The sequence below is a fragment of the Podarcis vaucheri genome (assembly GCF_965113315.1).
Source record: "Podarcis vaucheri genome assembly, chromosome: 1".
Lineage (NCBI taxonomy): Eukaryota > Metazoa > Chordata > Lepidosauria > Squamata > Lacertidae > Podarcis > Podarcis vaucheri.
In genome coordinates, this window is record NC_138759.1 from 39,639,108 (window position 1) to 39,665,976 (window position 26,869).

General features: G+C 42.5%; 2 long non-coding RNA genes across 2 annotated transcripts in view; both read right to left on the reverse strand.

The window, feature by feature from the left end:
- LOC309542848 overlaps positions 1–26,869 on the reverse strand; it is a 680,556-nt gene that overhangs the window by 178,428 nt on the left and 475,259 nt on the right. The window lies entirely within an intron of this gene.
- Positions 953–4,471, reverse strand: LOC309542716. The gene is made up of 3 exons (XR_014224388.1): positions 3,992–4,471; positions 1,934–2,026; positions 953–1,186 (listed from the first exon to the last, which is right to left on the reverse strand). It is a non-coding gene; the product is annotated as an uncharacterized lncRNA (long non-coding RNA).

Sequence of the window (26,869 nt, forward strand, 5' to 3'; positions counted from 1 at the left end):
CAAGAAGTGAGCCCCGAAGGCACAACCCCCCTTAGAATCATAGAATTGTAGGGCTGGAAGGGACCCTGACAATCATCTAGTCCAACCCTCTGCAACGTAGGAATATGCAGTGTTCCATATGGGGATCGTATGGGAGCACCCTAGTTAACCCTCGATTTAGGTAAACTCAGCGAGAACATCCTCACAGTGTTGCTAAGGCCATACAGGGCTGTAGTTCAGTGGGAGAGCAATTGCATTCCATGCAGATGGTCCCACATTGTGTCCCTGTCTCCAGGTACGGATGGGAATGTCACCTGCCTGGAACTCTAGAGAGCCACCTCCAGTTAGTGGAGAAAATACTGACACCCAGTGATTTGACTTGGTGTGTAGCAGCTTCCTTTGTCCTGTATGGGAAGTGACACTGCTACAATCCAGTATAGGGGGTTATATAATATTGGGGACTTGCTTGTTTGTCTCAAATCTGTTCTGCCGCTTAAATCTTGCTGCTACTTATCTCCTCCTCTCAACCTTTCTGAGACAAACGGCTGCCCTTCTATAGGCCAGAGCACTGGATTGCCTTAGGGAGTTTAATACCTGTAATGCGGGTCATTGGCCTGTGATCTGCCTTAACCTCTCTTGGATGTGTGCAGCCTTAACTCTGTGCTTCCCAAGTGCCTCAGAACGGTCTTCTTGCAGCCACGAATATTCCTCTGCCCTGCTCTCTCACCTTTCTGGTATGTACTTTAGATATTGCCAAAGATGGATAGGATGCTTGTCTTTTCAAGCAATTGCTGTTGTTATTCATGATTTTACAGCACTTTTCAAAGTGTTTACAATTCTCACCCTCATTTGTGAATGGATGATCCAAAGAAGGTATACCTTGATATCCTGGCGGCCAATAAAAATGTGAAAGGAAAGAAAAAGAGAGAGAGAGAGAGAGAGAGAGCTCACATCCCAAATCACACCTTGTACATTATGGAATTATATTTTTATTGATGTTGATCAGATCTTCAGATTGCAGAATGCTACTGCCTACAGTATATTTTATGATGAACATGTCTATCCATGTTTTTCTGTGGTCATTTTTTTTCTCTGCGTCAAACCATTACATTTATCCTGTTTTAAATGCTCTGAATTTTTTCTCCATCCTACAGCATTATTATTCATTCTTCTTTCTCCTTCCTGTCAGAACTGTGCTTTTGTGGATCTGATAAGTAAAGAAGGAGGAATATGTAGCTTAATTTTCAGTTAGATGTTTGCAATCCAAAGCCTCATTAATGGCCCTTTCCTTGGTAAAAAAAAAAATTTTTAATGACTGCTGTTCTAACAGTTAGCATGTTGTTCCCTCGTCTCTTTGCCTGCCCAGTATTCTTCACCTCTGCTGCCTTTTCTTTCACTAATGGTACTATCTCACACTGTAGAATGTGCTGAAACAAACAGCCTTGTCCTTCACTGTTTGATTCCCTTCAATCCATCATCTGTAATGTAATGTTCCACACACTTAGTTTTTTGACTCTCCTTAATCTATTGCTTTAAATGGTAAACACTTACTTTTGGAACAGCTCTCCCATCATATATCTGCTTTGATCGCACCGTATACCTAGCCAATGTGTCACACAGGGATGACCAGACAGGTTTAGGGAAAATAAAGGAACTACTCTGAGCTGAGGCCCAAACATAAAACTTTTACAAGGTCAGGATATACAGTATCCTTATGCCTCTTCCTCACTGACACGCATAGCCTTCCTCTCATTTTGAGATTTAGCACCTTTGGCAACCTCATTAGGATATTCTGATGACTTGAAATCACATGGGCTTTGGGACTTCATAGGGCACAGAGAGGGAACAATATATTCTGGATGGCAATGTCTCAGCAAAGTCCCAGAACATGTGTTAGCTGAAATATATTGGCAGTACATCTTTGCACAGCATACATAATTAAATAAGAGCTCACCTCTCCGCATAAAATCTTGGGGGCTACTACCTCTTCGTCCTAAAAATCCACATTGAAATGGATGCATTCGTAATTTAGAATTGTGCTTCCTTCCTGGTAGGATACAAAATTTGCAGGTTAGAAAAAGAGGAATTGACAAGATATTCAAAAGTCCAGAATCACAAACCTATTGATCTGTGATAAGTGACTGAGGCTGAGAAGCATATAAAGCATATTTAAAGCACATCTTGCCCACAAAGAATCCTGAGAACTGTACTTTGGTAAGGGTGCTGGGAATTGTAGCTCTGTGAGGGGGATACTACTTATCCCTTGAGTCTGGGGGGGGGAGAGATGTGCTCCAAAGTTCTCTAAATGTATGGAATGTACATGGGTTTTGTGGTATGCACCAGTGGGTTGTTTACTGCAGCTACAACAGCCTCCTTACATTTACATTATTTGTGGTGTATTTCCATGCCTGATTCCAGTTGTGATCTACCTAATAAGAAGAAAATTGAGGCCAAATATATGTATTTATTTGCTTACATTTCCCACTGACATCGGGCTGGCTGCTGTGAGAACAGGATGCGAGACACGATGGGCCATTGGCCTGATTCAGCAGGCTCGTCTTATTTCCTTACTTATCACACTTATATGCCCATCTTTCCATTCTCCTCCGAAAATCTTATTTTCACAACAACTCTCTTCCTCTTTTAACAAGCCTTTTTAAGTTGAGATCTCTTCCATTCTACATCTGTACTGGAATTCCTGTTAAGCTGTTTTTGTTATTTTACTATTTATTGTTTCCAACCATCTCATCCTCTGTCGTCCCCTTCTCCTTGTGCGCTCTCCATCTTTCCCAGGATCAGGGTCTTTTCCAGGGAGTCTTTTCTTCTCATGAGGTGGCCTAAGTAGCGGAGCCTCAGCTTCCAGATCTGTCCTTCCAGTGAGCACTCAGGGCTGATTTCCTTAAGAATGGATAGGTTTGATCTTCTTACAGTCCATGGGACTCTCAAGAGTCTCCTCCAGCACCCTAATTCAAAAGCATCAATTCTTCGGCGATCAGCCTTCTTTATGGTCCAGCTCTCACTTCCATACATCACTACTGGGGAAACCATAGCTTTAACTATACGGATGGTTGGACAGTGTTCTCGAAGCGACTAACTTGAGTTTGACCAAACTGCGGGAGGCAGTGGAAGACAGGAGTGCCTGGCGTGCTCTAGTCCATGGGGTCACGAAGAGTCAGACACGACTAAGCAACAACAACAACAAAATTTGTTGTTTACCAACCTGGGCTCATTTGGGAGGAAGGGTAGGATATAAAATTAATTTATAAATAAAATAAACCCTGTGAGGAGTTTAAGCTGGTCCGAGGTCTCCTAATGAACTTCATGACTGAGTGCCTCAGTGTTCCCCATTCTCAGCGGATGCTATAACCAGATCAGCTCACCTGTTCTCCTCAGGCCTGCAAGGGGTAGGGACAAAATCACACCCATTCGCCCTATATCAAATGCAAATGTTCCATTTTTCTAAGATACCTTATCTTTGATGCTGACATTATCAGTTGAAGAATTGTTGAAATACACCCCCCCACACACACACAATTTAAAAAAACAACCCTCAGTAGCATAAGAAAGGAAATCTCTACATTTGTTCACATTTGAGCTGGTTATTGATTGATACCAAGGCTCCTGAACACTTGAAATTAAATTAAGAAATTGCTGATCTGAATGCTATTTTTCTAATGGCAGCACTGTTTTAAGAAAGCCTTTTTGACAGAGTTCCACATCGCAGCAGTCCAATTACAATGTCTAAGGTCCAATAATAAATAATTGGCTACAAAACTGCCTCAGAATAATTAAAGACAAAATCCCCAATCCAGCAAGGGTAATTCATGCAAGACTTGGTGGGGTGATCCCTTGGAAATGTTAACAACTTAAATCCTACAAGGGATTTCAAAATTGCTGCTTACCCACATGGGGCAGATGCAGGGCAGCAATGAGGATGGGGCAGCAGAGATGTACTAGTGAGAGGAGCAGATTGGTGGTGGGTGCCCAGCTGATGGAACCATGTAGTCCTTACCTTGCCACTGCTCCATCCTGGTCCCATCCACATAAGCAGCAGGAGATGTCAGGAGGGCAGCTGCTCCTATGTTATTTAGTGGTTTCATTCATTCACCCACTCAATCCTGATGCACTGTGTCATCACAGGAAAAAAACATTATGTAGTGTAGCCACCAAATCTAACTGGGGTTTCAAAGCACATGCCCTCTAGCTAAATGGGGGGCCACGTGTGCAGCTAGGCAGTTCAGACATGTCTCTCCTCTGTCACACGGCAGCTGAGATGGTAGACAAGGAGTCCTTTTTAAAGAATGCTTTAGCAGAGTTACAATGCTCTTCAGGAAGAGGTGAAAGGGGAATTTAATGCAGTTCCCCATCCTTTCCCAATCAGCTCCTCAGTGAAAATTGAGCTTCTTCCTTTTTTAAACATTCTGTGTGCAATCCTAATTGCTTCATGCCTGATCAATTGAGCCACAGTGTGAGTGAGTGGATAAAACACATTCACAAAGGTATGTACACATAGAAATGATGTACACAGTGGAACAGGGGTGGACAACCTAGCAACTGTGGGCACCACTGTATCTGTGAAAGTTTTCACTGGTACCCCTAGGCAGTGCCCCATACTCTCTCTCTCTCTCTCTCTCTCTCTCTCTCTCTCTCTCTCTCTCGCACACACACACACACGGGTCTCTAGCCCTCTTAGGAGGAAACTTATGGGATAAAAAGTGCAGGTGCCTTCTAAACATTTCTGTGAAAAGATTGTCAGGGTGGCTGTCTCTCTAATTTTGTGTCATGCAACACCCCTCCATAGCACCTATTTTGTTCCTGCCACCTCCAGTACTCTCTCAAAATTTGAAACATGTCCGCTGGTCCAAAAAAACCTGGTAACTATAGTCCCAGAATATAAGGGCTTCAATAGTTTTATATAAAAAGGGGGCAGACAATAGGAACCCCGAGAAGCCAGTGTTCAAGTTATAGGGGAAGAAGTTGGGGCCTGTATGAAATCCTAACCCTCTGCTTTCCTTGACATAGATCTTGGCCTTGACATTCTCAGTAGTATCACTTGGCTCTACCTCTTGGGCAATGGTCTTGCCAGTGTGGGTCTTCACAAAGATCTACACCCCAGTTCTCAGACAAAGGACCAAGTTCTCAGACAACGGACAGACTCCTTATGGAGTCTGAGTTATGGCACAGCAGCTCTGGGAAGTTTCTCTTCAGAGAAGAAAAGGCAAAGTTTCCACTGAGAATGGTCAAGCCCTTGGATGTGCCTAGCATAGCTGTTTTGGATTGTAACCAATGTTAATAACAATAACACAGAATACAATCAGGGAAGAAGGCTGCTGGAAATAGAAATAATTTAATGAAGTAAAGAGATTCTTTCCCCTACCCAAATCCCGCTGTCTGTGACATTTAACTGCATACCGATCCAGATAATTAAATGAAACAACCTTTCCCGACGAGAAGGCTAATTTTATTAATGAAAGCACATTTTATTTAGAGGAATCCGAAGGACTCTGAGGATCCCCCATTGGTTTGGAAACATCAGTCCTATAGGAAGCAAGTGCAAATTGAACAAAGTGATTCCACATCTCATCACTCTCTTGAAATTGTTTTGAAATGTAATGAGGGCTACTCTAAAGATGACAAGGGCAGACAGTTCCCTTCCTGAAATCCACCATGGGCTTGATACGCAGCACTCAAGATGTGACATATGCCTTTGATAGCTTTTCGCAGAAGCCACTGTGCATCACTGGAGCCGCTTTAAAGATCTTGCAAGGGGAGCAGGAAATAACCATTATTCAAGAAGATAAAAGTTTGGCAACAAGTAGATACACAAAGCAACTCATTCCAGGTATTTTATCATTATACTTTCCTGCACAATAAATCAAATAAATATTTGGAGTAAACATGGGCATTTCAATCTGGTTGATTTCAGCTGAACATGCTCCCAATAAGACATCATTCACTCACACATGTGGCAGAAATGTCTCATTATTTTCATGCCAGCCTTCCCCAAACATGTACCCCCAAACACCTGGGGGACCCAACTCCCATCTGCTGCTGCCAGCATGGCGATTGGAGGGCACCAGATTGGAAAAGGCTGTTTTATGCAGTCATTTTGGAGGCCATATACATATATGACTAGGTGAATCAGAAGTACACAGGTATAAGCTCAACTATTTCCATAAGGTGGACATAGCAAATGGCCTTATATTGAGTCACACCAATGGTCCACCTAGCTTTGTATTGTCTGTAGTGACTGGCCACCCAGTCTGAGGGCACCAAGTGGAGATTGTTGGACTCCAGCAAGGAAATGTATATGTGTATTCCTGGTGCACATGGTGGAACTATCTCCACACATTGGCAAGCACGTGAAGCTGAAGATGGTTGTGCATGGAGGGAATTTAGCAGTGCCACTGCAAATATGAAACAAAGCTTATTATGCCTGGAAACTCACCCGAAAGCCTAATCTTATGCTGTTATGAGGTCATCTTGGCCGCAACAGCACTCAAGGGCCAGCCTACATGGGATGGGCTGTGGCACAGAGAGCAGAGAAGAGGCATCCCTGAAAACAATGTGGAGGCAACTTACACAAATGGAACTCCTGTTCATGGAGTTTGTGGGGGGGTGCCCCATTCCCTCTCACCTGTGCCATATCCCATTCATCAGGCTCCTTTGAACCATCTGAGGATCCTGTTCAGAGATGGGGGTCATGAGGAAAGATGTGAGCTTCCACCAGCCCCATCATGCATGCATTTCTTTGGATCCCACCAAATATCCCTTCTCAGTAGGTCACCCACCACACAAGTGCACTAAACAAACGGAAAATGGGTGAGACTGTCCCTTCTGGCCAGACATCATGCAACCTGTGGCACCATTTCCCCGATTCAATGTGAGCAGGTTGCATGTGTGCAGGTTGGCTTTGGGTACAACCAGAACTCCAGTTGCACTGGCTTGAGTTGCACTTGCATGAGGACCTATGCGTAAGCCTCCTCCCTTTTTCATAAATCATGCCAAATGCATGGATATTGCATATTTTCTTGAAAGCTGCTAGAAGACATATGATGGAAAGCGGGAAATCATCATCTTCATCATCATCATCGGCAGCGGCTAGCAGGCCTTGCAACACCTGAGGCAGGACCGGTATGTGTTGCATATTAAGCGCACTTGTGGGATATCCATCTATACCACTTCATGAACTAAGGACATAAGAACATTACATAACTAACTTATCTAAACGCACGTACACAATACCTGCAACCAATATTCTCAGCAGCGAGAGAGAAAAGGCAGCGATTGAATTTAAACCCCTGGTTGTCATTTAGATCACTTAGTCACAATACAGGGCAAATACTTCATTCTCTACCCCCCAAATGGTTAATTATGAATAATGCATAAAGTCTCTAAAATAGACTCTGTTTGCAGAACAGCTGTGAAAAAGGACAGAAGAAATTTATTGAAGAAATTATTCCTTGTGAATTATTTGTTTAGCTCTAATTAGTAGGAAGGAACCAGCTGTTTTTATGCTTATTGTACTTGTATTTTATGCCAAAACGTGGTTTATTTGTTTTGCATGCAACGTAGAGTGAGATGCCCTGTTTGTCTCTGCACCCTGCTGTTCCTTGTCAGCGTGAGACCATCCTGGAGGGGAAGATTGTCTGGCAGCCAGAGCAGGGCTCCTCTTCTAAAGAGCTGAAACTTCAAAATGGATTCTGTGCCAGGGGTACCTAATGTGGTGCCCTCCAAAAGTTAGTGTAAGGAATGGTTGGGTGTTATGAATGTTGTGCGTCTCCTCTTCACCTCCATGTTCCACTGTGGAATGTTCCTTTGCCCATATCTGCCAGATATGGCAAGTCATTAACGCTCCTGTAGGACATCTGGCCTATGCAGAAACAGAAGATAGGACCAGGTCTTTAAACTCTACTGTTTCTCACTCTGCTGGTCCATCAGTCTCACCACTAGAGCAAGTGAATGGCATTATCTATTGCCTATCTGGAAAAGAACCTTCTGTCCATCCATAATATGCCTCTATCTTTGCTGGGCAGACATAGAACCTGTCATACCACACAGTTGTATGAACTGGTACTGTCAAATCACCAGGTATTGCAGCTTTTGCCTTCAGCTTTTGAAGCAGATAAGTAAATTCAAGTTTATCATCACAAAATGATATGATTATAACAATGACGATGATTCCTGAGATTTGTTTTGGAAACAGCCAGCTACCATTTTGATACAAGATGATGGACTGAACTGCTTGAAAATACACTGCTTTGGTCAGCTCTGACTACATTGTCACCCAAGTTGTCATGCTTGTTCCTGAGATTGAGAAACGGTGCTTGGTCTATGTCTGGATACTTTAAGGTGCCATTTTGAATCAAGATGGCAGACTGGACCTTCAATACTGCACTGATTTGGACACCTTTGAAGTTATCACCACCAAATTTGACATGATGATTCCTGAGACAGAGGAGTGGCACATGTTACAGAGGAGCAGACTACGTCAGTCGATGGGAAGCCAGAGCAAGGGAATCTGGGTCTGACTTGGGTCGTGGAACCCCAACCTCCTCTGCAAAGTCCAGAGGGTCCCTGCACAGAATCAGGGGGGAGACAGAGTCCAGAGGGGTGCAAGTACTAAAAGGTGCAAATGCGCAGTCAGCTGCCAGATGTTGGAATGCTGACTTGAAGTACAATCACCCCTTGGGAGTAAGTGGTTCCAACTTTTCAGGCAATCCAGAGCAGCTATGCTCTAGGTAGAGTTCTGAATGCTTCACATTGGATCAGTGGCCTAGCTGATCTTTTCTGAGTTTTGCCCTTAAACTGTGCCCGGGCCCTGCTATCCAGTCTGTTTTGAACATTTCAAGGCATTGACTTATTGTCAGCGCACAGTGAGGTAAGAGCACAAATGAATACAGATGTCATCCAAGCACTTTCTTATTTGATATTTTGAATTTGTCTGCTGACTCAAAACCTGTGAGGATATGTATTGCAGAAATATTTGTGAGCACCATGGAGTAGATCAGTGGCAGTATTACAGAAAACAATGGACTTCATTTCTGTGGATATCCATTTTTATTATACAGTGCAACATCCTCTAATGTTCGAACACTGGATTTAAATCACTCAGTGCATTACTTAAATTTCTATACCACCCTTCATCCGAGACTCACAGGGCGGTTCACAATATAAAAGCACAAAAATAACAACACAGTAAAAAACAAAAACAATACCCCGCACACCTACACAGTTTAAAAGGCCATGGATTGTTAATTAGCCAAAGACGTTGGAGAAGAGGAATGTTTTTGTCTGCACCTAAAGATATGTAAGGAAGAGCATTCCACAAATGGGGAACCACCTCAGAAAAGGCCTCTTCTTGCTTTGCCACCCTCCAGACCTCTTGTGGAAGAGGCACACAAAGAGGGCCTTAGATGAAGGTTGTACGGTGTGAGTCATTTGATATGGAGAATTTTTGTCAGTTTTCCAAAAAAAACCAATCCTTATTTCTGAAGTCAGGACAAGGAATATACTCAAAGGTTCAGAGAAAGAGAAAGAGTGCACAAAAAAGAGTTAATTCAAATACTTTCTGTGTTCCTGTTACACATTCATCCAATGAAGGGATCAGTTTTAACCTTTTGATCCCACTGATGTGCAACGCATACTAGCTTCATACACTTACTTCCACAACTCATATCAGCATCATATCTCAGCATCAGATGAGCAAAACATGTATCAGTTTCATGTGCTTGCTCTCACAACCTCAGTCTTGGCCCAACTACATTAATGCAAATAGAGAGAAAGAACCTGTTTTTGTATAACGTAAGATATTACAGTGCTAAACTCCTTATGTATTATTTAATTTGCTCGAAGTTTCTTTCGTGACCTAGGGCATTCATCAGAAAACTTTGTACTCGAGGTTGATAATGATTATTCAGCAGTCCCTTCATTGTAAATTATGCTTGTTATGTATTTAATGCCATGTAGGCTACTTAGCGTGGCCTTGGCCTAGTGCCCCAGGTATAAATGATCTACTTTAATCCCTTCTATGCACAGTGATGTCATAAGTTCCTGCTTCTTATTCACGACGGTGCAATAAATTAGACGCAGGAGAAAAAGACATATATATATATATATATATATATATATATATATATATATATATATATAAACTTGTCTGCATACTGAATCAATCTGTAATCCTGAAATAAGTGGATAATGAAAATTTGGATTCATCACTGCTGAATCATGAACGTATTTCAGACCCCAATCCTGCCTTGCCTACAATTGTGCCTCCTGTTTCTCCCTCCAGCCCCCAACTCCTAAAGGCAACAAGGCGCTAAATAGGGATTTTAATAAATCAGAAGAAGCAGATGGATGCACGAAGCACTTTGCTAAGCTAAAAGAATTGTACGGGCTGTAAATTAAATGTTTATTAGTGGGCTTATCTGCCAAGATTTCTGAATAGCACTCTTGCGCTCATGAACTGTCGCTACATAAAGCAGCTGCATTAGCTCTCAAGGACTTTCCTAAAAATTCAAGGTTGTGCGAAACTAACCTAGAGAATGATTGCTTGTCCAGATGTGATAACAGACACTAGCAGAACAAAAATGACAGTTTGATTCACATATAAATATAAGTCGGTCTTGGATGTCTGGCTTCCTCTTTCTACCCTCTTTTTTTTTTTTTTTTTTTTTTGGTGCTCAGGCGAGATAGATGTCTTTTAAAAAAGCATCAGTGGTGAATGTTCTGTCAGTTTCAAAGGTCAGCCATTGCAAGAGATCAGCAGAAACATAGTTGTACATGGAGCTTGATGGAAGGACTGAAGAGTGATTTCATTAGTCTTGCTCATTTGTTAGAAGTTTGCTTGCTCCTCTGTCCTCGGAAATTAGGATGCTTGGCAAAAAATAATTTGCAGTGCACTGAAAGTCTGAAGAGAATTTGGGGTGCAACATTTTATGTATTCATTTACATTTTTAACTTACAGTGGACTATAACAAAATCCATTATTGGGCTCAAAAGAGCAGAAATCCTCAACAGACTTGCCTTGCCAGTACAATTTCTATTCCCCCTGTCCTGCTTTGAACAGGTGATCTCCAAGTTGTATCACAAACTATTGCCATGTTTCCTGGAGTGGAGGTGGACTGCTCTTCAAGAAAAGTAAGTCCCCACCATGCTGTCCACTACTGAAAGAGAGTTTTGCTTGAAGTGCCTCAGGAACAACAGGTGTTGACTCTGGACCCCAAGAAGATTGCCCAGAAGGTAACATAGTCTTGACAAAAAACAAATCTACAATATGAGAGGTAATAATTTTTGCATTCCTTACAGCAGAGATGAGGAACCATTTTTTTGGACATGATGTCGCGCACACTGGGTACCCATAACCTGGGGGCCAAGTTGGCTCCCCTAGGCTGGGTGAAGGTTCCTGCTTCAGCAGAAGTTGGATTAGATGGGTCCATTCCAGCTATATGAGTATATGAATAAAAGGCATTTCCTCGGAATAGAATCGTTCATCAGCTTTCAACTGTGCTGAGCCCCAAGAGACTACCTAGTTTCAAACAATATAGGCATACAATCTTGAACTCAACTGCATGCTTCTAAATGAGATCAACAGTAGTGATCTTAGTTCACATTCGTTTCAGTAAGCATGGTGTGCTGTATTTCTTGATGAATTGTACCCCTAGTGCACAAGAACTTTGTGAAGAGTCTTGTAAAATTATATAACAAGGACATTTTATTTTATAGGGGGCCTTTATAACAAAATGAGTTTTGCTGCAAAGCGTTAGATTTAATTCCTGGCTATGTCAAACATATTCAGCATGCTCTTTTGGAAAGATTTTACTCATGGTGTCATGTATAGAAAGAGGCTTGTTATTTAAGAAACATTATGCGTAAGTTACAAACATTTATTATCATCAGGCCTATATTTTAGGGTGAAATAGGCCTCCCTTAGACATTAGGGAGATAAAAAAAATGTGATAGAAGACTTGTGGAATGGTTGACATCCATTTCTAAGAGAGTTTAATCAGAATACTTAGGGAAACAAGAAAATATTTAGTTTTAGGACTCTTTCAATTCAGAAAAACACTAATCCGCTTATCCCTGTGAAATTCTATTATTTGTGACAATGTAATATACCAAAGCAACTGCATAATATCATAAATGCATTTCTTTGTGACACTATTATTATACAAATGGGAATATTGGTGACATTCAGACTCTACTTGGATGCCTTTCAACCTGTGAAAGCATCTTGAATAGCAATTGTAGTTAACTTGCAGATGTTTTAACTCCTTCTTCTCATCAGAAAAACAGCAGCTATTGAAATAAGGAAAACACAAAGTGTAGGCCCATGCTTTTGTGTGATAAGGGCTGTGCTTGGTGTTTAGTAACCAACAAACAGAAAACTTCAAAGTGGCACTCAAAGAGTTGATTATTATAGAACAGACTTGAAAGATGATGGAACTGCTGGATTTATAACCCAATCCTTGGAGTTTGGGTTTTTCTTTCATTTCTATGATTGATGAGGAGGATGGGAGGCTTATTGAGACAGCTGATGTTCTTGAAGGTTCACAAAAGAAATGGCTTAAGTCATAGGGCATAAAAGACAGCTCTTAAAAATAGCACATTCTTCTCAGGAAGTTTCAAAAGATCTCTAGCAAGACATCAAACTTACATGAGATACAAACTCTATATTCCATGATGCAACTAATAGAAAATGGAAGTCTTGGCCAAACGATGAGAACAAAAGGGAACACAAACTTTGATGAAAGAAATGCAAACCGACAATAAGGGAAGCAAAAAATATAAATAATCAAGAAGCACATTGTTAAAAACATAAAGACCACTACCACCACCAAAATATTTAAACACATTGGAATCAGGAAGCCAGCTATTGGAAGAGGTTGGACCATTGGACAAAAAGTGAGTCAGAGTTTTGCTAAAGGAGGAAAATAAGATTGCAGAGAAAGTGAATAAATTAGTTGCATCTGTCTTCCACAATGAAAGATGTAGGGCAGATTTCTGTATGTAAACTAATTTTCTCAAGAAGGAAGTCTGAGGAACTGAGGCAAATGGAAATGACAAGAAGAAGGGAAGTGGACATAGCTCAGCCTGGCAGTACCAAAATTATCATGAGGATGGAGAAACTCTGCTGGGAGGAAAGGTTACAACATCTGGGGTGAAAATGTGAGAGGGATGGCATGATAGAGGTGCATAAGAGAAAGCAGACAGAGAGACATTTTCCTCCCTCTCTTCTAATCCAAGAAATTGGGGCCATCCAATGAAGCTGTATATTCAAAGATTCAGAACAGAGAAAAGAAAAAGAAAACATTTCTTCACACAATGCATAGTTTAGACTGTGGGATTTAATTCCACAAGATGCAGTGATGGCCACCAACTTGCATAGCTTTAAAAGAGGATTAGACAAATTCATGGAGAATGGGGCTATCAGTGGCTACTAGCCACCGATGTTCTGCTTACACTGTCAGAAGCAGGATGCATCTGAAAAACAGTCACTGGCAATCACAAGTGAGGAAAGTATTGTTGTACTAAAGTCTTGCATATAGACTTCCCATAGGCATCTTTTCAGCTACTGTTGGAACAGGATGCTGGACAAAATAAGTTGGCAGGGCAATCTAAGATAGGCAGAAAATACCCGTATTCGGGTTCATCCAAGTCCTGTGCATGCTTATGCATAACTGAGTTCTAAGTATGATTGAGTTCAATGGTACTTATCCCCAAGTAAGAGTGCAGAGAATTGCAGCTTTACTTCTGAAGGCTATTTGTATCAGAAATTCAGATTTGCACAGGCAGGCGCATTATGTGACCCATGGGAGCAGCAAAATAACCAGACTGTACAACTGTGATGGGATAAAATCAGGCCAATTCTTTACTGACAGCAGCAGGCAAGGCAAGGTTTGGCATGGCATTGGTTCCCAGGATCAGTTCATCATTCCACAAGCCGCATGTTGATGGAATGGATCCGCTGGGTTTGGATTGCTCCAAACCTATATGACGGGAGTCGGCCAGTGTTGAACCTTGCCGTGGTACAAGCCAAGCAAGCAAGGTCTCACCAGGGTGCAGATACCAACCAGGCAGATACCAAACCCGTACTTGGGTTTGTCATGGTCAATTCTCCCTTCAGGCCCCTTATGGGGGCCCCCCTATACTATGTTGATCCTGCCCAATGCCATTTCCGCCCTCATACAAACAACACTATTCTGCCTAACAAAGGAAAGACATAATTTCACTGAGGGAAAGGCCGGGGGAGGGGGAGGAAATCCAACCAAGTGCCACTCAGGTTAAGAGGAAAAAAATCCTTTCCTGCTCAGTGAAGGCTCTAACCTGAGGGCAGGCGGGCGGGAAGCTCTCAAAGCAAAATGGCTGTGAGCTCCAGGGAAAGCTTATATAGACAGGCTTTCCCCTCCCCTTTTCAGCAAGGGCTCATTTTTCCCATGAGCCCATCACACAGAGAAGATACCGGGCAAAACTTTGCCCAGTATTTTGCTGCAATCTATGGGCCACAGCGCCACTGGGCAAAGTCGGCCCGTGCTTATTGGGCACGGAACAGGGCTTACAATGACATCCATTGTCTCTTCTTATTTGTCTTGAGCACACACAAAATGAACCAGCCAAGTGGTTTTAAGCATAAGTGAACGAAGGAAACGGTTTTTTAAAGAAAGGTTTCTATTTGTCAAATTTAGCTCATTTAAGAGGACAGCAGCAGCTCATGAGGTTATTCTCTGGAGGCTGCCACTATCACTGCTGAGCAGCAGTGTGTGGAAGAAAGCAGCCAGCATCTTCTCCCGAAAGCACATCAGAAGGTGGAAGCAGAGACACAGCATGTTAGTGTTCTGTAAATATATAGTCTGGTAAGACTGCTGGATGAAAGTATATAGGAAACTAGGTTTATTACACATGGCAAACAAAGCCATTCTGAGTATGTGGCCAAGATCATTGTAGACTAGCCTTCCCAGAGAGATTCATCTGGTGACTTCTTTATGGCCATTCTGGTGCTAGAAAATTCTTATTTTTAAATTCTCCAAGACCACTGTATCTATGTTGCAGACCTCCCAAATGTCTCTATTTTCCAGGGACGTCCCTGATTTAGAGAAGCCATCCCAGATTCTGATATGATCCTGGAAGGTCCCACTTTTCCTTAGGATGTCCCTATTTTCATTGGAGAAATGTTGGAGGGTATGGAGTTATCTGATCCCTAAGCTGTCTGAAGGCAATCCTGTATAGCAGCCTTTCTCAACCTGTGGGTCCCCAGATGTTGTTGGACTACAACTCCCATCATCCATGAGCTCTGGCCTTACTAGATAGGGATGATGGGAGTTGTAGTTCAACAATATCTGAGGACCCACAGGTTGAGAAAGGCTGCTGTATAGAGAAGGTTTTTTTTTTAAAAAAAAAATGTTTTATTGTGTTTTTATATGTGGTGGGATATTATATGGTCGGTGGGATGTTTTAATCCTACCTTTTAAAAATATGAACGCTTTGGTTTTAAAATATGTCACTTAGTTTTGTATGTTGCATGGGTTGCACTGCCCAAAAGGTGACTAATAAGTTTAAGAAATAATAACAATTAATAGCATGTTATCATTTTAGGTTGGGAAGCTGCCTAAAGAACAATGCTTTGAGGCAGCATTCTGTAAATTTGGTGAATAACAGCAACAACCGCAGTAATAATTCTCAGTCAAAGAACAGCAGAAATGCAGTTAATTAAGAACATAAGAAGAGTCCTGCTGGATGTGATGAAAAGCCTGATTTAGTTCAGCATCCCATTTCCCAGAGTGGCCAGCTAGCTACATTTTGTGTCAGTGCCTTTTAAAGCATCAATTGATTCTCCACAAGACATTCATTTTTAATTAGACTTTCATTATTGCAAATGTTTTGGTCTTCAGAGTGATTCAGATAACATCAAGGGTACCCAAGAGTACCAAGTGTTCTCATCAGCCCTTGATCCATAGCCTATCCCAACTTTTACTTTCCTATAGCTGCTTCACAATAGCCCCTTTCAGATGTTTACTTATCACTCAAGGGTTAAACTTGTGCAGAGGGCTGGGAATGGGCATTGCAAGCCCTGCTCCTAATGTCTACCAGTGTTGGGCTCCTTTCAGACCTCGACACATTGAGGGTAAAGAACTGAAGATGGCTTCGGCACACATTCAACTGAACACGCTTAGAAAACTCTGCACGTGAACCATGAACTTATTAGGATGGCTAAACTTAAGGATGCCTTTAAACACTTTCAGTTGTATGGAGAAACTACTCTCAGATCTTTGTGCTCAGTGACCATTAGCCATGCTGGCTGTGGTTCATGGGAGTTGGAGTCCAGTGTCATTAATTCCTGTATCGCAGGGGGTTGGACTAGATGACTCTCACGGTCCCTTCCAATTCTACAATTCTCTGATTCTGTGTGTCATCTGGCAGGAATCACATTGGCTACCCCAGTTTAGGGGCATGTTCTTACTGGCCCCTGTCATTAAGCAAAATCAGCACATGACAGACAGGTACAAAAGACTCCATTATTTCCAGGTGATGCATATTACTAAATTATAAGTCTTCTTCTCCGCTAGAGTCATGCCTCCAAATGAGATATTATTTGCCTTTCTAGCAAACCTGAAACTGTTAAGAATATGTAAAGTTGGATGCAAAACTACCAGACAGAGCAAGCATAGCAATATAACTTTATATGGGCAGCACAAGTCTATTCCCAGAATTGGAAAAATTAAATGAATACCATAAATAAAACTTACTAGACAGTCAAAGTTAATGATGTTACACTCAAACATCCTTGCAATGCTGATTGTTTAAATATAGTTATAACAAGATCTGGGAAATTTGCCAAACATTAGTAATTTTCCAAAAGCCATAACCGAATTCAATTGCATGTTTAATAAAAGATGCAGTGCATTCCTTCTGCTGTACGAAATATCGATTTTAGAAGAGTCCCACACTTGCAGCTTTTATCTCATTCAACAGATCTCACTGAAATCAATCAGTCATCCTTCCATAAGGAAATGCAGCACTACATGAAAGGCTCAGTCATATTGGGGTGCCTGTATGGGGGGGAAAGAGGAGGAATCTCTTTCTCCATTCTCTACCTGCAATTGCAAACAGCAGATACACTTCCTTACACAGGCCAACTACCTAGTTGAAATCTACAAAATATAAGATAAATGTACACAACATTTTACATGTCCATAACTTTCATTTTCCCATAATGGAGGCAATGACCATAATTTTGTCATTTCAGCAGCTTCAGAACGTGATGTAATATAATGTTTTCCAAAGAAAACAAACAAACCTGCAACTATAACACAGCAGTGGGAGCCTTCAGGACCCAGACCTAATCAGACCTGGAAGAAGTCCTCACTTGGCCTGAGAGGCAGTTTCCCCTCTCAAACCATACCCCCATCTGATGTTAAGTGTGGGGCAGGAAAAGATGTGACAGCAGGACGGAAATGGGAAGCTGAGGTCCACTCCTGTTTGCTCCTTGACAAATGGGGAAAGACAGCAACAGGGGCGCCATGTCCCGCTTAACTGCTTGGGGTGAACCAGGAAGTGCCTCTTTGCCCTATTGCTGCCACTGCATCTCTGCCACCATAATGTGCCTGCCCCATCCACCACAGCTGGATAAGCACCACCACCATTGGTGCCAATTTGGGGCAAGATCACATTGATTTCCGGTGAGATCTTGCCCCAAATGGCCACAGTCTTGCCCCAAATTGTTGGTGATGGCAGCAGCGCTTCTTCCGTCACTGGCAGCAGCCTCACCTGCCTCATGGCTGGGCCAGCTCTGGACAGCACCAACCAGCTGAGCTGTGCTAGCAAGGAGCCCTACTCAGGTCAGCTGCTCTAAGGAGTCTCCATCTTTGTAGTGAAGTCATTGGGGTGAACCAGCTGCTCAGTGCTGAGAGCAAGCCCCTGTGAAGCTTCATTGTCAGTGCCAATCAGCTGACAGTGATTCCCTTTAAAGTCTGTTTAATTCAAACCATGCTTGTAATTTGACTTCAATGGGACTCGCTGTCAGCCCCGATCAGCTGATTGGCACTGACAGTGCACCTTAAAAGGGGCTAGCCCTGAATGCCAATCAGCTGAACAGCCCCGAGAGCAAGTTCCATGGAAGCTGTCTCCTGATGTCATAATGATGTCAAGTGATTGACAGGTGGATGACACTTTCAAAACTGGCCTGTGGGAAAGGTGAGGATCTGATCCACAGGCTGGATCCAGTTTCCTATCCATGCTATAAAATGTGATGACATACCAATTATCTTAAACAATTATTTTGTGCAGACTTCCCAGTGACTAAGGGGGTCACTGAACAAAGTGGGCCTTACTTACCAGAAAACAGGCATTAGATTGCACTGCTATAGACTTCCTGCCCAGTTTTTCCCTCTAAAAAGAAATGACACTGAATTGTCATTTGCCTTGAAAACTGTTGCGGAATGCCTGGTTGTTACAAACACATCCTGTGTTCCATGCATATCCCAGTCCCCCCACCCAAAAAAATGGGTTCCCATTGCCCAAATCATCTGTTTTTCCATGCAGGTACATATGTTATATGTTCCATGATTTGAACAGCTGCAGCCCAGATAAAATATCCTGCTTGTGAAAGGTCACGAGAAAAAACTTCCACCAACCCAGAACTAGAAGCTGAGCTCCAAATAGCAACTCAAATATTTGTTGCTTCTTGCTTTTCTGTTGCTGCAGGTACTTCTAGTGCCCATGATACAGAGCGACAGCAACATTCATCAGTGTAAATATGCACAAGAACCTCTTGACTCCAATTCTAATGGTACTTAGTGACATCAAGCTTAACATTACTGTACAAGAACAAATGGCAGTATCTGGACTGGACAAAACATGTAAGATTTTATGTAGGAAGAAAAGAAACAATCTACATCTATGACAGTATGGTGCTAATTGTTTCCCTACAAGGCACATAGTGAAATCTGGAAATGGTTTAGGATTGGACTTCAATTTAACAAGAAAAATACACACAGAGCAATTATTGAACGTAATAGTGAGCTGCACACACTGTTCCCTAGGGCTTTGTGCAGCCTGATTTCTTTTAGCAAGGAAACAGCCCCTGATTCAGCACTGCTTCTCTTTTACCATAAAAAACAACCCCCTCTAGATTCAGCCAGGTTCTCTGAACACACAACATTTTTCATTTTGTTTCAGGTGCCAAAGCTGGAAGAAGCGTTTTGTGTTCACTCAAATGTCCACTTTCAACATTGTTACTAATTGGTCCAATAAAGGAGATTGTCTCACTTGCTTTGTGCTTCTGATTTTGTGCAATTAATAATGCAGGTACTATTAACACAGCTGACCTGTTAAAGCAAGCCTCCTGATTCAGCCACTGCTTAAGAGGGAAAGACTCTTACCTTTAGAGTTTGGGAAATTTTCAAATCTATTTGAGCTTTACTTCATCAAGACCTTTTGCCAGGACACCAAATGTAAGGCCAAACTCATGTCCTTTAGCACAGAGATGGGAACTCTTTTTTCTTTTAGCCCAGAGGCTGGATTTCCTTGTGGGCTACCTTCTGGGGTCACCATGCCAATAGTGTATGGGATGTTGGCTGTGACTCTTCTTTGTACAGTAGGCTACAGTTGAGCCTCTCAAAAGTCGTCATTCTGTCTAAGCAACCGAGAGGCATGGCAACAATATCCCCATGGGAGATGAGTCACAGAGGACCTGCAAACAGGTATGACTGCTTTGTGAACACAGACGAAACAGTGCAGGCTCTTAATGCCTCAGCCTCAGATTTTTTTTGGGGGGGGGGCAGTTTCCTAGGCCCTAGGCCTCAGAGTAGTATGCTCCCTACTCCTAACCCTTCCTCTCTGGCAAGCAAGTTAACTTCATCAAGGGAATGATCACCTCCCTCCAGTCTTGAGGTATTGATTGGGTGAGCAGGCCAGACCTCAAGCAGGGCTTCTATCCCCACCCTTCAGCCTTGCTTGAGGACCAGGTTTGAGGATGCACCCCTTCATCTCCTAGAAGGTGCTTCAAGGTACTCACGAATATTTCCGTCATGTCCCAGTTCACTTAAGCCCACACTGTATTTGTCAAATATGGCAAAGGAAGGAAACCTAAAGGTTGCTAAACATCACCAGCCCAACAAACAGATGTAAGAAGGCAGTGATTTCCACTCCAACAGGCATTTGTTACAATCAGCACTGTTTCCAATCTGCTGCAGTTCAGTTTCTGCAAAATAGTACATTATTGGTTTTGTCGAGTGCTATTTTATGTAAGTTACATAGCTACTTGCATACCTTATGGAACCTACTTTCATTTTGATGTAAAGGAATCATTGAAACAATGTAATCCCCACCTTTATATATGTATCATTTGTGGATTTAGGAACAACAACACTGATCTGAACAAATACATATTTGCTTCACTGATTTCTGTTGCTGACCACACAAACTGTGCAGCAATTTCTGCTTCTGATTCCATTTTATTCTATGCCTAGCCCAACATGATGTGGGGACGACGACCTGGAAGATTCAAACCCAATCAGGACCTTGAGGTGGGGGGCAGGGAAATCATACACAGATGCAAAGGAAATTGGTAACCAAGACAAGTTATCACACTGGCTCAAGGGAGGACAGGTAGATTCCAGCCAGAATGCACAGAAAAGAAAGATGAGGTGGTGCCAGAGTCGGTCCAGCCTCCCTCCCTCCCAGCAAAACAAACGCTTTGCATCTGGATCATCTCTCAGGTAGTGGGCTGGGTGCAAAAGGTGCCCACACTTCCACCTGTCAAAGTAGGGGGAGGGAAGGGTGCAATTGTTACTGTTGGAAGCCATATTCCAGTCAGGCTAAAGAACTGGAGGAAGTTGTGGAGCAGGGCCAGTGAAATGTGTGGCCTGGGGAGGAGATGTGACCTGGGGGGGAAAACTACATTTGATCCCAAGCCTGAGGATCCCTACCCCTACTTTAGCCCTTTGTACGACTGATCTATCATTTCATTGCAACTCCTCTCCTACGGAGATAAAACAGCCAACAGGATTTGCATTACTTCTTCCACTGGAATCAAACACTTTTTGCAGCATAGAAGATTTCTGTCAGGTATGTGAGGGCCCTCAGTTTTTATATGAGTCAGGCCTCTGCTGTATTCAGCACCACACAGAAGTGAGCACAACTGAGGCCAAGAGGGGTGCACATTTTATGGCCCAAATGATAAAACCACACATTCTATCCATACAGTTGGAGCTAGTTCACACATGCAAGTATATTTTTCTTATATTTCATCACTCAGCTCTAGGCTGAGCATACTAGCTGTCTCCATTGAAAGGTATTTGATTTGCACTGAGCCTGGAACAAGCTAAAGTTCTATCTGCAGTAATTATTTTTCTTTATTTGTCATCACTTGTTGTTACAGTCAATGTGTGTGTGAACTGGCTATATATTATTGTTAATATCAAGAATGCTGGAGATCCTACTGATGCACAGTTTATCGCTGTTTGCATATAATAATTGCAATTGATTTTTCCCCTACTTAAGGCTGCAATGTTTTTCAAGGACGGCTACAAAGAACCCTTTCCCCTGTTTGCATCATTATCTCTTTCTAATTTTCAAGCATCACCATTTGTTTCCTAGAGTTGATTTCATGCACCTTATGAAAGAGAAAAGTTAGAAATGCCAAAAGGCCTGATACGATCTGAATCTCATTTGGGCAGACACCAAATGAAGAGCTAAAAAAGAAAATGCAAACACTTGCAAGATAGAAACTCCTCTCAACTGTGTCTTCAAAAGCCATTGCGATTCTACCCTGCAGCTTATTCATTCAACTGTTACATTAGTAAAGCTAGACTTTCTCACTTACAAAATTCAAGCAGAGAGTAATGGCATGCCAAAGTTGTAAAGAATATTTGCATAATGCAGACTAAATATTTCAGGGATATGATATGGGCAAAGGGTAAAGCTTTTATTGTAGCTGAATTATGTAGAACATATTTGTCAATAATGTATTCTCATAGTGATATGACCCAACTGAATAAATTATAGGGCAAGTTCTGTTTTATGAGACTTATGGGGGGGATGAAAAAAGATCCGGCAAAAGTGATTTAGGAACCTGCCCTTTTCTTAATTCCCCATGTCAAACTTGTGAAGGAGCTCAGCCTCAGTGCTAAAAAGAAAAAAGACAGCAATGTCTCAGTTGTACCATCAAAAGCATTCTACTTTACCATTCAACTGTTAAGTTAGAAAAGATAGATTTGCCTTCAACATCATTGCAACCTGGCTTGAGACTTAGTAGAACTGCACTCCAGCTTTTTCCTTAAGTGCCAACCCAGGTTGCAAGTACGTAGAAGGATATTTGTATCCTTCAGTGGGATACTGAAGTGTTTAAAATATTGCTTACTATATCTACGTTTGATACTTCATATGGTACCCTACACCAATTAGATGACATGCCTGGATAGTCCTCTGAAGGACTGCCAGAGGACAGTCATCTGTTTAAAGTTGGTCTATATTTGAAGGTCTGGTCATCCAGTTTAAATATTTAAAACCAAAGAAAGCAAGAGCAGCAGGGGCCTTGAAGTTGCTCATCAACATTTAGGGCAGATCCACACCATTCATTTAAAGCACAGGACTCCCCCAAAACTATATTTCTCTCCTCATAAAGCTATAATTCCTAGCATTCTTGACAAATTATAATCCCCAGGATTCTTTGCTAGAAGTCATGTGCTTTGAATGTGTGTTGGATGTGCTTTAAATGTGTCGTGGGTTTCTTCCTTTTTTTGGAGTGAAGTGGCAATGGCAATGCCCATCAACTTGGGGGGGTGGGTGAACCCCTCAAATATTTTATTGGGGTGGTGAAGGGACCTGGGCCCCTAGGATATGGTGCCTTTGCCATACACAGTGGTGTAGTCATCACTGCATTCACAACTTTGTAGCAGATGCATGCTGAGGTGACAAGCCCTTGCTCCATGCTATGGCAGCCTGGAGCTGCGGTAGCAACCAGGCCCAGATCTGACCCAACAGCTTCGAGATATGGTAGTAGGGCCTGATCAGGACCCAGTGGATCATGAGCCAACTCATCTCCTTCCCACCGCCAGTGGGAATCCCAACGTGGTACTTCCATCACTTTGGGCAGGTGAAACAGGGAGCTCCACACCAGAGAAGTGGCATCAGCATCACTGTGTGGGCAAAGGCTGGTGGAGTTGTTTTGGGCAAGAGGGAGAAGGACCTATGCCACTTCCATAGCCTGTTTTCCATGGCCTGTTTTCTCCAGTTTCACATTTAATTGGTAATAAAATAATAAAGGTGCATAACCAGTGTGGAAGCCAGTGTGGTGTAGTGGTTAAGAGCAGTGGACTCGTAATCTGAGGAACCGGGTTCGCGTTTCCGCTCCTCCACATGCAGCTGCTGGGTGACCTTGGGCCAGTCACACTTCTCAGAAGTCTCTCAGCCCCACTTACCTCACAGAGTGTTTGTTGTGGGGGAGGAAGGGAAAGGAGGATGTTAGCCGCTTTGAGACTCCTGAAGGGGAGTGAAAGGCGGGATATCAAATCCAAACTCTTCTTCCTCTTCTATAACAAAGTATAACAAAGTGCCCATGGTTATGGTGTAGCCTCAGGAAGCCAGCAGTGGGGAACCTCAGGCCTGGGGTGGGGTCTGAAGCCTCTCTATCTCGTGTTGAAACTCTCCCCAGGCCAGGCTACTTGAATTGTAATAATGCCTCTTACTGGCCTGGATGAAAAATGGAGTGGGAAGAGTGTGTGTGTGTGTGCGCGTGCGTGTGTGTGTGTGTGTGTGTGTGTGCAGGGTTGGATTTAGGTTTGATGAGGCCCTAAGCTACTGAAGGTAATGGGGCCATTTATATGTCCAGCTGTCATTTGTCAACAACAAATTGTCAGTTTTCTTGTGTAGTACATATGCTAAATGGTAATTTATAGACCTAATAGGTATCTAAATCCATTTGTCACTGTTGCTGTATGTAGGTTTTATTTTATTTGCTTTTTATCTTATATTTTGGAAAGGTACATCCAATTTTTCCCCCTTTACATTTTTTAGGGCCCCCGAAGAGAGTGGGGCCCTAAGCTATAGCTTGTTTAGCTTATACGTAAATCTGGCACTCTGTGTGTGTGTGTGTGTGTGTGTGTGTAAACCTCTGGGATGTGCTCAGTTGGAATGTAGCATATTGCACAAAGGCAAGAAATGCATTCATTGCTGTGCCTACTTTTGCCTCTGGCCACACCCCTCTTGGGGCTCTGGCCACACCCACCACTGGCATGCAGGGAAGGTGGCCTCCAGTCTGAAAAAGGTTCCTTGTACATGGAACAAGCCGTTTATGTCCGTCTCATTTTGCCCTGCAACATGATGCATGGCTGCCTTTCTCATTGTCTGCAAGGCTGTTAAAAGGCTGAGTCCCTATTTTGTAGAGAGGAATTGTCAGACTGCATGATATGGAAACTGTTTTCAATGGGCTTTCTTTTGATGCAAAAGAAAGTGCTGATCTGATTTTCAGACTGTGTGACTGAGCACCACAGAGGCGCAAATTCCCCCTACCCCTTGTTCCTGGTGAAATTGCTGTGCTCCACTTTTATTTCCATAGCTGAAAATTCTAGGCTGACACCTAGCATTACGCACAGCATGTGTGAAAAGCGTAAGATCAGAATAGATTTTAACGAAAATGTGTATGGAAAGTCAGATGTTCGACCCAATCCTTTGGATATTTATTCAGAAGTCACTCTCAGTAAACTCCAAGGCGAAAGTGCTTCCTTGGACCACTTTATGGTCCCATCCTGTGTGCTCTGAGCAGCAGGTGATTTGTCATCCCAATAGCTAGAATTCATCCACTAGGTAGGGTCCAGTTTCTCTAAAGATGCTTTCACTCCAGACGGCAACTGTGGTTCCTTCCTCAAATCATACTGAATTAAATTTAGATGCATCTCAAACCTTCACTATCTCGATATAAATATTGCATTGGCTATTGTGCGAAATAAATCCCACACTAATAATGCCTGCTAACTGATGGCAAATATTTGATACTGACCTTGCTTTGCCTTATTTCATTTCAGGTCGATATGACTGAACTCATCACCTAAAAGATCAAAGCCAGGCTTTAAGTGTGTTTAAAACTACAGGACCAGCTTGATGTAGCTGGTTCATGTAGCTGAGACTCAGTCTGCTAGTTTTCAATCTTCATAGTTTAAAAGAATTCCAATAAAAGTTTCTAAACTCAGCATTAAAAATAATTAACTCTGCTCAGGGATATTTCAGGGAAGATTATATTAGCTGAGCATTTTTTCCACCTTTCTTGTCCCACGAGTTTTTGGGGGGGTTTTTTTGCAAAGAGACATGTTTCATACTGAACAATTGTCAGCTATATTAATTAAGAAAAACTAGTCAAGTAGAAAGACAACTGCACAATAAGTTGGAAATAGTTCAGAGAGATTTCAGAAACATCACCTTAGCATCTTTTCCATCCCAGTGGAAAAGCCTAGTTTCCACAATTCCCCCAAACATCCAACCTTGAAACGTAATACAAGCCTCAGGATAGCCCTCCATTTATGTTTACATTGTGCAGGTCATAGAGTAAGTGCAAAGCATAGTAAGCCAGCAGTTAAACCTCAAAAGTAAGTTGCAAAGATTCTGTTTTCAGAATTCTATGCACTCAAATTATTTAATTTTAATTATAATCTGCTATATATTTTACAATGTTGCTTGCTCGTTTACTGTGTGTTTGGATGCCTCTTCAGAGTTGGATGCCATTTTGAATCAAGATGGCAGTCTGAACCATTTAAAACTGCATTGTTGTTTGGATTTCTGACAAGAATGGATTGGGGGGGCAGAAGTGCTTGCAGGTTAAATGATTATAAGGAAATGTAAGTGCTTATAAAATGCTTAGGGGAATGATTTTCTGAGGTCCCAGTTCTGTTGCCTCTGCTCTCTGTTTTAGTCAACAGAAGACAATACTTCTATGCAGTATTGGAAGGTGGTGGTAGGTCTGTACTCACCTGACCTCCTGACAGCTGAGATGCTACTGCTTACCAGGAGGGAAGCAGGACACAAGGTGGCAAGGATCTGGTGCTCCTCGCCCCACTTCCTCTCCTTCCTGAGAGGGATGCGGGTGGCGCTGTGCTCTAAACCACTGAGCCCCTTGGGCTTGCTGATCAGAAGGTCAACGGTTCGAATCTGCGCGATGGGGTGAGCTCTCATTGCTCTGTCCCAGCTTTTAATGGGAAGCTTTTAATGTTTGATGCATTACTGTATTTTAATATTTTGTTGGAAGCCTCCCTGAGTGAGGGCAGGGTATAAATATATCATCATCATCATCATCATTATTCTGCCAACTTAGCAGTTCAAAAGCATGCCAAAAGTGCAAGTAGATAAATAGGTACTGCTACAATGGGAAGGTAAACGGTGTTTCCGTGCACTTTGGCTTCCATCACAGAGTTCCGTTATGCCAGAAGCAGTTGAGTCCTGCTGGCCACATGACCCAGAAAGCTGTCTGTGGACAAACACCGGCTCCCTCGGCCTGAAAGCAAGATGAGCACTGTCTCCCATAGTCGCCTTTGACTGGACTTAACTGTCCAGGGGTCCTTTACCTTTTTGTGTTATTGTTGTTGTTGTTCACTATTGCTTCTAAGTACCGATGCTCAACATTAGCTAAAGCAACTAACAGTAAAAGGTGGTGCAGAATTTGATAAATGATACAAGCTACTGAGTCCAGTGGAGCTTACTCTCAGGTGGATGAGTATAGGATTGTAGCATTAAAATTTTAAAACAGCCAGAAATCTGCTGGGGACAAGGAAGCTGTTTTCAAAGACTTTTTAAAAATGAACTGATTTTTTAAAGGTGGCTTCAGGACAGATTTGGCTGGCAGTGCCTGAGTGCTGCCTCTGTATGCCAGTATTGGGGTCAGCGGTTCCCGTGTGCCAGTGCT